This window comes from Pipra filicauda, unplaced genomic scaffold (genome assembly GCF_003945595.2).
Source record: "Pipra filicauda isolate LSUMZ 115617 unplaced genomic scaffold, ASM394559v2 scaffold57_size4234018_pilon, whole genome shotgun sequence".
Taxonomy (NCBI): Eukaryota; Metazoa; Chordata; class Aves; order Passeriformes; family Pipridae; genus Pipra; species Pipra filicauda.
In genome coordinates this window covers 204,057-213,171 of record NW_024104731.1, presented here as the reverse complement: position 1 = coordinate 213,171, position 9,115 = coordinate 204,057, and the positions used below count along the sequence as shown (strand labels likewise).

The 9,115-nt window shown below is 37.8% G+C and overlaps 1 long non-coding RNA gene across 1 annotated transcript; it reads left to right on the top strand.

Annotated features, from left to right (window-relative positions):
* Positions 1-1,234: 1,234 nt before the first annotated feature.
* LOC120324534 lies at positions 1,235-8,871 on the top strand. Its single transcript, XR_005565913.1, has 3 exons — positions 1,235-1,289; positions 7,063-7,161; positions 8,742-8,871. It is a non-coding gene; the product is annotated as an uncharacterized LOC120324534 (long non-coding RNA).
* Positions 8,872-9,115: the final 244 nt, after the last annotated feature.

The following is a 9,115-nucleotide window of genomic DNA, read 5'->3' as shown; positions in this document are numbered from 1 at the left end:
CCCATAATATACTCCTGGAAAAGCTGGTAGCCCATGGCTTGGACAAGTGCATCCTCTCCTGGATTGGGAGCTGGCTGGAGGGTCGGGCCCAGAGAGTGCTGGTGAATGGAGCTGCATCCAGCTGGCGGCCGGTCACCAGTGGTGTTCCCCAGGGGTCTGTGTTGGGTCCAGTCCTGTTTAACATCTTTATTGATGATTTAGATGAGGGGATTGAGTCCATCATCAGCAAATTTGCTGATGACACCAGATTGGGAGGGAGTGTCGACCTGCTGGAAGGCAGGAGGGCTCTGCAGAGGGATCTGGATAGACTTGAGAGATGGGCTGATTCCAATGGGATGAAGTTCAATAAAGCCAAGTGCCGGGTCCTGCACTTTGGCCACAACAACCCCTGCAGCGCTACAGGCTGGGCACAGAGTGGCTGGAAAGCAGCCAGGCAGAAAGGGACCTGGGGGTACTAATTGACAGGAAGCTCAACATGAGCCAACAGTGTGCCCAGGTGGCCAAGAAGGCCAATGGGATCTTGTCCTGTATCAAAAATAGCGTGGCCAGCAGGAGCAGGGAAGTGATCCTTCCCCTGTACTCTGCGTTGGTGAGGCCACACCTTGAGTATTGTGTTCAGTTCTGGGCCCCTCAGTTCAGAAGGATATTGAGGTGCTGGAGCGGGTCCAGAGAAGAGCAACAAGGCTGGTGAAGGGACTGGAGCATAAGTCCTATGGGGAGAGGCTGAGGGAGCTGGGGTTGTTTAGCCTGGAGAAGAGGAGGCTCAGAGGTGACCTCATCACCGTCTATAACTACCTGAAGGGAAGTTCTAGCCAGGTGGGGGTTGGTCTCTTCTCTCAGGCACTCAGCAATAGGACAAGGGGGCACGGGCTTAAGCTCCGCCAGGGGAAATTTAAGTTGGATATCAGGAGAAAATTCTTTACAGAGAGAGTAATCAGGCATTGGAATGGGCTGCCCAGAGAGGTGGTGGATTCACCATCCCTGGAGATTTTTAAACGCAGATTGGACGTGGCACTGAGTGCCATGATCTAGTAAATGGACTGGATTTGGACCAAGGGTTGGACTCAATGATCTCGGAGGTCTTTTCCAACCCAATCGATTCTATGATTCTATGATTCTATGATTCTATGATTCTATGATTTAGTTACTAGATGTTTCTTCTATCCAACACCAGCAATTAGCACATGCTGGCTTTCAAAGGCTGCAGTCATCATTTGTTTCTCCACACATATGGCAGCGGCTCCTCTCTGAACTGAGGCCTTCGCGCTACGATAACCACGGGTCTCTTGGTGAGATGGATGAATTCTGTACTGTATCAATGGTGCTAGATTAGCCTCTATTACACACACACATACACAAAATTCATTATATGTAACTATTTAATGCCTTTCCACCACAGTAACTCTAGTTTGCACATGTACATGTTCATGTGTTTATATGCTTAGGGGGCAGGAAGGGTAGGCAAACTGGTTTGGGTTTCAAGAGATTGGACTAGAACAAGACTGAGTTGTCTCTGCTCCTCCCTTTCTTTCTCCAGAGAGAAGACAAACCATGCCACTGACAATACTTAACTAGCTTGATTAGTGAGCTCTACTCTGCCAGACTTCCTGTTATCTCTTCTGAAGTTTTAGGTTTAGTTTAATGTAGTTTAGTCTGGGGTGAGAAGTTGGGTTGGTTTTAATTTTATCTGGATCATTAAACCAGAATCTAATTGGCAGTCATATTTGAGGGGGAAGACTTCTTCCCCATTGAACTGACTGAGATAGCAACGAACCAAAATTAACTAGATGCACAGAAAAGGAGCTGACAGCAGTGTATTCTGCTTTATTCAGATATGCATTTGGAAATGTGATACAGTCAAATGCAGCATCCAGAATTCATCTTTTGCAGTGACTTGTTGAGGAAATGCCTGTGATCAGTAAGCGTAAGCAGATAGAGAGATCTGAATATTTCTGTGAATCTTGATGCCAGCTCTTTCTTTTACTGAGGGATTGTTTTAAACAGAAATTCCAGGATTTAAAATTTTAGATGCTTGCTTATTTTCCTTCATTTTGAATTGGGCTCCACTCTAATCCCTGTCTGTAGGTGGCGCTGATCCTTCACTGTAATAGTGGCAGGGAAATAATGAATGCGGTGAATTGCAAAAAGAAATCTGATTTTTTTAAAAACAAAACTAAGATATGTCTGTGTTGTTGTGAATCTAGTAGTTACATGAAGCATGTATGAGCCTACAGAGTAAGAGTGAAGGAGACATGTTCCTGTCTTTAACCTATAGACAGTATCATTATGTAATGTTTTTCTGTATGTTTTGGCATGTTTTCCTTTCAATTTTCTTTTCTCAAGAGCATTAGAACTTGAAGCAAATAAGAACTGAAAAACCTGACCAGAACCTCATGCATGCTCGATTTACTTGGAATCAAAAACTGATTTTACTTTTTTTCTGGTTGAATAATTCCTAGAGTGATGTAATTCTGCTAGGATTGGTGCAGGATTCCAATAGCATAAAACAAGCTGTCTGAATATCTGGTATAAACCTATTTTTGCCTTTTTTTTTTTTTTTGATTAATTAGACAAATCTCTGATTACTAATACCCATTCTAACCAAAACAGGTAGGGTCAGATTTAGAAAATAATTTAGATACTTTAACACTGAAAATACTACAACCCTGGAGTGGTCATCCTTGTGTGCAATAAGATGATCTTGTCTGGAGACAGTTAGTTGCCCAAGAGAAAATCAACAGAAATTTGAAAGCTGAATAACATAAACTAAACAGGAAGAAATACTGAAAAGAATAATAGGACCTATGGCCATTTACTCAAAGACAGATAAGAACTTAGTTCCATCAGAGAAACTGAGATGAGAAATCTGCTCTCGTGTAGTATTGTCTTTACATCACATCTTCATGCCATGGCACCCTAAGGCAGCAAGAAATAGTTTATTCTGGTTCCTTGACACAGTAAGCCTGGAGGAATGTCCTATCTAATAGGCAAGGTATTCTGCAGCAAACACCCATTGTTTTCCAAGTTGTTCCAATTGTACAGATTAATAAATATTTATTGAAGCAGGTATTTGAACTGAACACTCGCAGGAGTATCCTAGCCAATTCCGTAAGCCTGTGTGTCAGTATGTCACTTTTCCCTTCTCCCTCTAGCCCATAAATATTTATTTATTCGAACACTGCAGGACGTTATTCTTTGTTAGAAATGTTCTTTCTAAAAGAATCATTAAGATTCTGGTTGTTAGGTTCCTCAGCTTAACATGGAGGTGTGCTGGATTGAAGTTCAACATGCAGAGTTTTCTAGGGAAGAAATTCAAAACTAATCACTGGGCTGTTGAATGTATTTGGAAATATCTAACTCATCAATATCCTATCACAAAGGGATATTTATAGGTTATCTGTGAGAGTGCAACTGGCAAATGAGATGTAAAGGGGACCACCTAGCCTAGAATGAGTTTTTCCTCATTGGCAATACTAGCTTTTAGGTGATAATACTAAATATTCTCAGTTGAAAAATCAGTCTTCTAGATTTTGCTGCTAGAAACTTTAGGATTTTATATGTGCATTACTTAAATCTAGAGATCTACTCTGAAGAGTTCCTGAAGATTTTGGGTGCCTCAGTTCTAGTTCTGAGGCATGATGAAATGCGTTGGTCTGATATAATTTCCAAGCTATCTGTTTCCAATCAGGAGGTAAACTTTGCTTCCAAGGTAGAGCAGCAAGGTTCATCACAGTGAATCAAAAGATTGCTTGAAGTCTGAGTGGTGTGCCTTAAGAAGAAGATTTCCCCCGATTTAACTGCAGTAAAATTTAGTCCAGCATGCACACGTTTCCTTAAATGAGGATTTGGCACTGAGGAAGCTAACATTTGGATTGAATACATTTTTTATTGTCCGTTTCTTATGCCAAGACTATTACCTTTCTTTGGAAAGTAAAGCAACATCAAACTGTAACAAAGTGGGAGTGGAAAACTGGGACTTGAATTGGGTTATTTCTTTCCCCAGTTTCTTGATCCAGAAATGTTTGAGGGAGTTTTTCATCCTTTATGTTGCATTCAGACCAACTTTCCAGAAGAAAAAAAAAATCTATTTCTGCTCAGGTTAAAGTGAATTAGTAGATGCTGTGCCCAGAAATGTCATCTTTGGGAGCAGAAACAAAGGGTTCCAGCAAGTAATAACTCTGTTACAAGTAGTAAAGGGGAAATCTGAAGCCCACAGGGCATTCTTACAGTTCTCCTTATATGGTCTTTACAACTTAAATGGAGGAGAATGTTTCCTCGTACTGATCAGATATTTACTCCAATTCCTACCCTTACCTGGTCTCATATTTTGTTTGCTTCAGGTGTACTGCTTCTTTCCTTTTTTTTTTTAAGTCCTTTCCCAACTCTAACTTCTCTCATTAACTTGTTTAGTTTTTTGGCAGAATCTGCCAATGACATTTCACATCTTGTGCATAAGGTGCTTTTCAAGTATGGATGAGATGATGATTGCTATGTAAGATTTACTAGGGAGAAGAGACAGGTTGATACAGTGAGATGGACTCTGAGGTGCCAATACCAATTAGTGCGATAATGATAATCTCATTTTCAGAGCTGCATAGGTCCCACAGACAAAATAGAGTTCAAATGAGAATTTTAAGGACAATGAAAAAGGTTTTATTCTATCTTGCTTAGACAGTTTTCCAAGTGGAAAAGGCTGTAATGAATGTTTGAGACACCCCTAAGCAGGTAAGAGAACCTGACAGAGAGGAGGCAGGAATTGACAGCTTGATAAGACATAAGAGATGTAGCATACAGTATGTCTTAGCAAATGAGAAAGGGAATAATAATATATAATAATAATTTCTATATGTCACATATATAATTGAAGGGCAATGTGAATTTTAGTAATGCTCTGCCACATTGCTGAGATTTTCAGAGTGTGCATGAGGCCAGGAAGTAATTAGAACACATCTGGATTTTTCCTCAATACAGTCATGAAGATATTTATTTATTTAATTTTTATTTGCACAGTTTGCATGTCTTACCCTGTGTGACTGACAGCAGGGTTAAGGGACACAGTCAGTGGAATAAGGATAAAGAACTAGCTTGTATCTAAGAAAGGGTGGTCTCACCTCATGATTTAGTATAAATGCATATGCAATGAGAATATGGTAGGATTAATAAGGGAGGCTTTTAAAAAAACATTCTGATGAAGGAATCTGACCTACCATTTTGGAACAGCAAATGTGGAGTCTTACAGAAGAGAAGATATTCTCTCTGCAAGAGCCAGATATGGAGAAGTTTTAAAGAGCAGATCAAGAATAACAAACTTTTAATTAGCCTAAACATCCTCTCATTGCTTCAGTTCTCTGCCTTCAGAAGCCAGTGATGCTACAGAGGTCATTCTCACACCCACTGCTGTGGTCACTTGCTGAAAGGTAGTCTGTAGCCTTGTATAGTCTGTATCCAACATGAAAAACACTCTCAAAGGATTTTTTTTTCCCCAAAAAAGATTGCCTTTTACCAGTTGGTTATAGCTGTTTATTAACAGCTATATAATTTGCAACTAATTTATTTTTCCCTGCAGCAATGGCAGCAAAGTCCCTTCACAGCTGAGGAGTGTGCAGCTGAATTGCACCTTATGTTTGAACATCAGGCAAAGTCATATGGAGAAAAACTGAAGTATATTTTTATTCACAGTCAAGAATGACTGTGGTAGCATAGCCTTTCAGAGACAGCCATTTTAGACACAAATATATAATGATAGAAGACTGTTTATCTACATAAAATGCATATTTGTCTGGATAAACCCTGAATGCAAATGGACTTGTCTTGTTTCTGCCTTATTTTTATTTTATTCTGAACACCTTATTGTTTTATATCACTATTAGACTTAGTAAGTGTTTGAAATATTAAATTTAAGTGAAATAATAAAACCCTGTTGTTATTTTTCAAATCAGCATTAATTTCTTCTAGTGTAAATGTTTTTGCAATCTGTTACTATCCTACCAAGCTAAACATCAAATTAAGTATTTGAAAGTTTCAGTAATTTTAACAGATAGCTATATGCATTCTGTATTTTGTGAATTAGATTCCTGAAAATATTCCCACAATGCACTGGCTTGCAGAACAGAGTATTAGTAAATTGTATCTATAACCTAGGCCTTAACTTTTAGTTATGCCTCAAGTCTACACAGTAGCATGGCACCTAACTTCTGTTTAGCTAGCTAACTGCTCCTGATTTTGTCATACTCTTGCTTTTTTTCTGATGTCAGTGAATTGAATTTAGTAATTTATTTGACTGTGACCTTCTCAGACAGAGATTTTATTGAAAAGAGCTGATCTGCGTTTGTGGTGACATGATCTAAAAACCTGCAGTTCATTCGTTGTAGATTGCAAGAAGCTAATAGTGAACAATCTGTATTTCTAAACTACTAGTTCTGCTAAATGTACCATAGAGAATCACCTTATTATTAACTTGATATGTAATAAATATCTGGTAAAGTTCAGTAGCATACAATATGTGTGATAGTACAGTGTCTAAGGGAAAGCAAAACACTAAATACACAGCTTGTTGAACCCTTGTTCTCCCACTCAATTTAAAAGTATTCTGTTAGCTGATGGAGAACAGTCAGAAAATACAACTGAACTAGTTAGCTCCCATCTGGTACTATTTTGAGTAAATTGATTGAATAATTATCCCCAAGTACATCTATCATCTGGCACCTTCCTTGCTTCAAGTTGGAAGATGAAAGGGAAGAAGAACCTGGTGAGGTGATACTTGACTTCCCATTACAGGTATACAGAAAATTAAGATTTGTACTTGCTTTTATCTCTCTGAATCACTGGATACAACTTGTTTGATGTGAGCAAATATGATGAGATAAAGTTTTATCTTCAGAACTGCTAAGGTTTTAAGACGTATCAATAAGATAGTGGTGGTGCCAACCATTATGTCAGCTGCTATCAGAACCATAGATGGAAACATGTAAAATACTAGCCCACAGGGTTATATTTGATTTTCTTATTTTTAAGGTTAATAGTGGTATTAGTTAGAGCTGACTCTGAATGCTTTATCCCCAGAAAAAGAAGTTCTATTCTTCACCACTTAAATAAGACTCAGAGAAGAACAGAAGCAGAAGAGAAGAGAAACTCCAGAACTTTTCCTGGAACATAGGAAAGGTATGGATTATGCTTTGATTTATGCTGGAGTTAATAATGGTGCAAAATCAGGAGGTATCTAACATCAGGGAATTCTATGACCAGAATGTGAACCAGCACCATGTGAAGAGCATATACCACATTACGTAGAAGGAATGACGATGAACGCATCAGAAACCTGTGTGTGCATATCTGTGTTTTCCCTCAGTGATTCCTTCCTTCTAGAGGTTAGACTACGAAGGCACAATTAGAACTCTAGAAAACTTGGCTTAAAAATTCCTGGAGAATTTTTAACAAAGAAAAGAGATCTCATAGCAATAGGAGAGATTTCTCTAAGAGAAATGATATTTATCCTTATGCAAGAGTCCAGTGTCAGACTTAAGCAAGACTTAAACGATACTTGTTAGGCAGTGATTAAATACCTAAAGTTCTGTTGAGGAAACTATGCTGAAAGCAGCAAAGTATTATTTTGAAAGATAAGTGAATTCTTCTATAGTAAGTTATAAATTTTCTTTAATGAAAAAGTTGCTATCATTGATTGCAAGTCTTTGCCCAGAAGGTGCTAATTTATTCTGGAATAAACTATCGAAAAAGTTCTGACATGGTGGTAAGTGATCAGGCTGTGTCACCTGGACACATGTTCCTTCCTAATGTCTTTTTACCTCCTCCATAAACTCATAAATTTATTCTTTAGTACAAGTATGATTATGTCGGCAAAGACTGATTTGAAGGAATGAATGGATTTTGGAATATATTTGTGATAATTTGGAGCCATATTATCTCTTTGAAAGTGTTGCTCCCTCCTCAGGCCACATTATGAGATAAAACCACATTGTGGCTTGAGTACCTCTGCAGGTGTCCTCTTTGCTAATCAATGATGCTTAGAATTTGGCTTTTTTATTTTGCTTTTGTCCTTTTGTTTCTCCATGGTAATGGACTAAATCTTGACTCTCCATTATTCGATGATGAAAACTATTTCCAGGAAAATTCTGTATTTCTACCTGAATGTTTTGCTTCATTTTTGATCAAGACAAATAAGTCATGGCTGTGGTATCATATATAATGCATAGATATATCAGTTGACAGAGTGGTCTTGTTTTTAATGTAATAAAAATAATGAATCCTTAATTTTCGTTAAAAAAATTCATATGCCTGTATGAACAAATAGATACTTGTCTGTTCAAAATATAAGTAGCAGTCTCTTATTGCAAAAATAACTATGTATTTTTTATTTTAATATATGTTAGCTACTTACATTGTGAACACCTATTTTTCAAAAACTTGGTTCCCACGTGGTTTTTCTCTGATTATGCTGAATTTTAAAGCTTAATTAGAAGAATTTCTTTAGAGATCAATGCAAATGTGTCATTAGCTGTTTTCTCTAATGGTGGACTCCCTCATCTGGAGCATAAAACTTGAAATTCATTAATAGTTTTGTATTTAATTGCATGATGACTAGGCAGTTTTTACCAGTTTGCTTTACTATGTTTATTAGAACTGGCTGACTTATTCATCATTAATATTATTAACAATTTTTAATGGCATTTCTCACTTAGAAATAATTCCTGATTTAATCCTCATTTCTATCTTTGACTTAACAGGCTGGATGCAGTCTCAGGAAAGTGGAATATGATGGCTATTTCTAACAGAACTTCTGTTTAAAAGATTGGCTGAAGTAACCTAGAGCTCAGGCATGAATGACTTGACTGATTTTTGTGGAAGTTAGGTACTGAAAGGAGATAAACATAAATCTTGCAAAACAAAATCCATATGCGTTGTATTTTAGAAGCTTAAATTAGGCATATAAAGTAGGATTCTCTTAGTTTGGTAGGCTTCCTCTGCAGATAGGGAAGAAATACATGTTTTGTGGAGAGTATATCAGATCACTCAAAAATTAATCTACTTGTACAGTGTAACCTGTCTCTCTGCACTTACTATAAATGGAATACTGAGTCACTTCATTGGACATTTATAC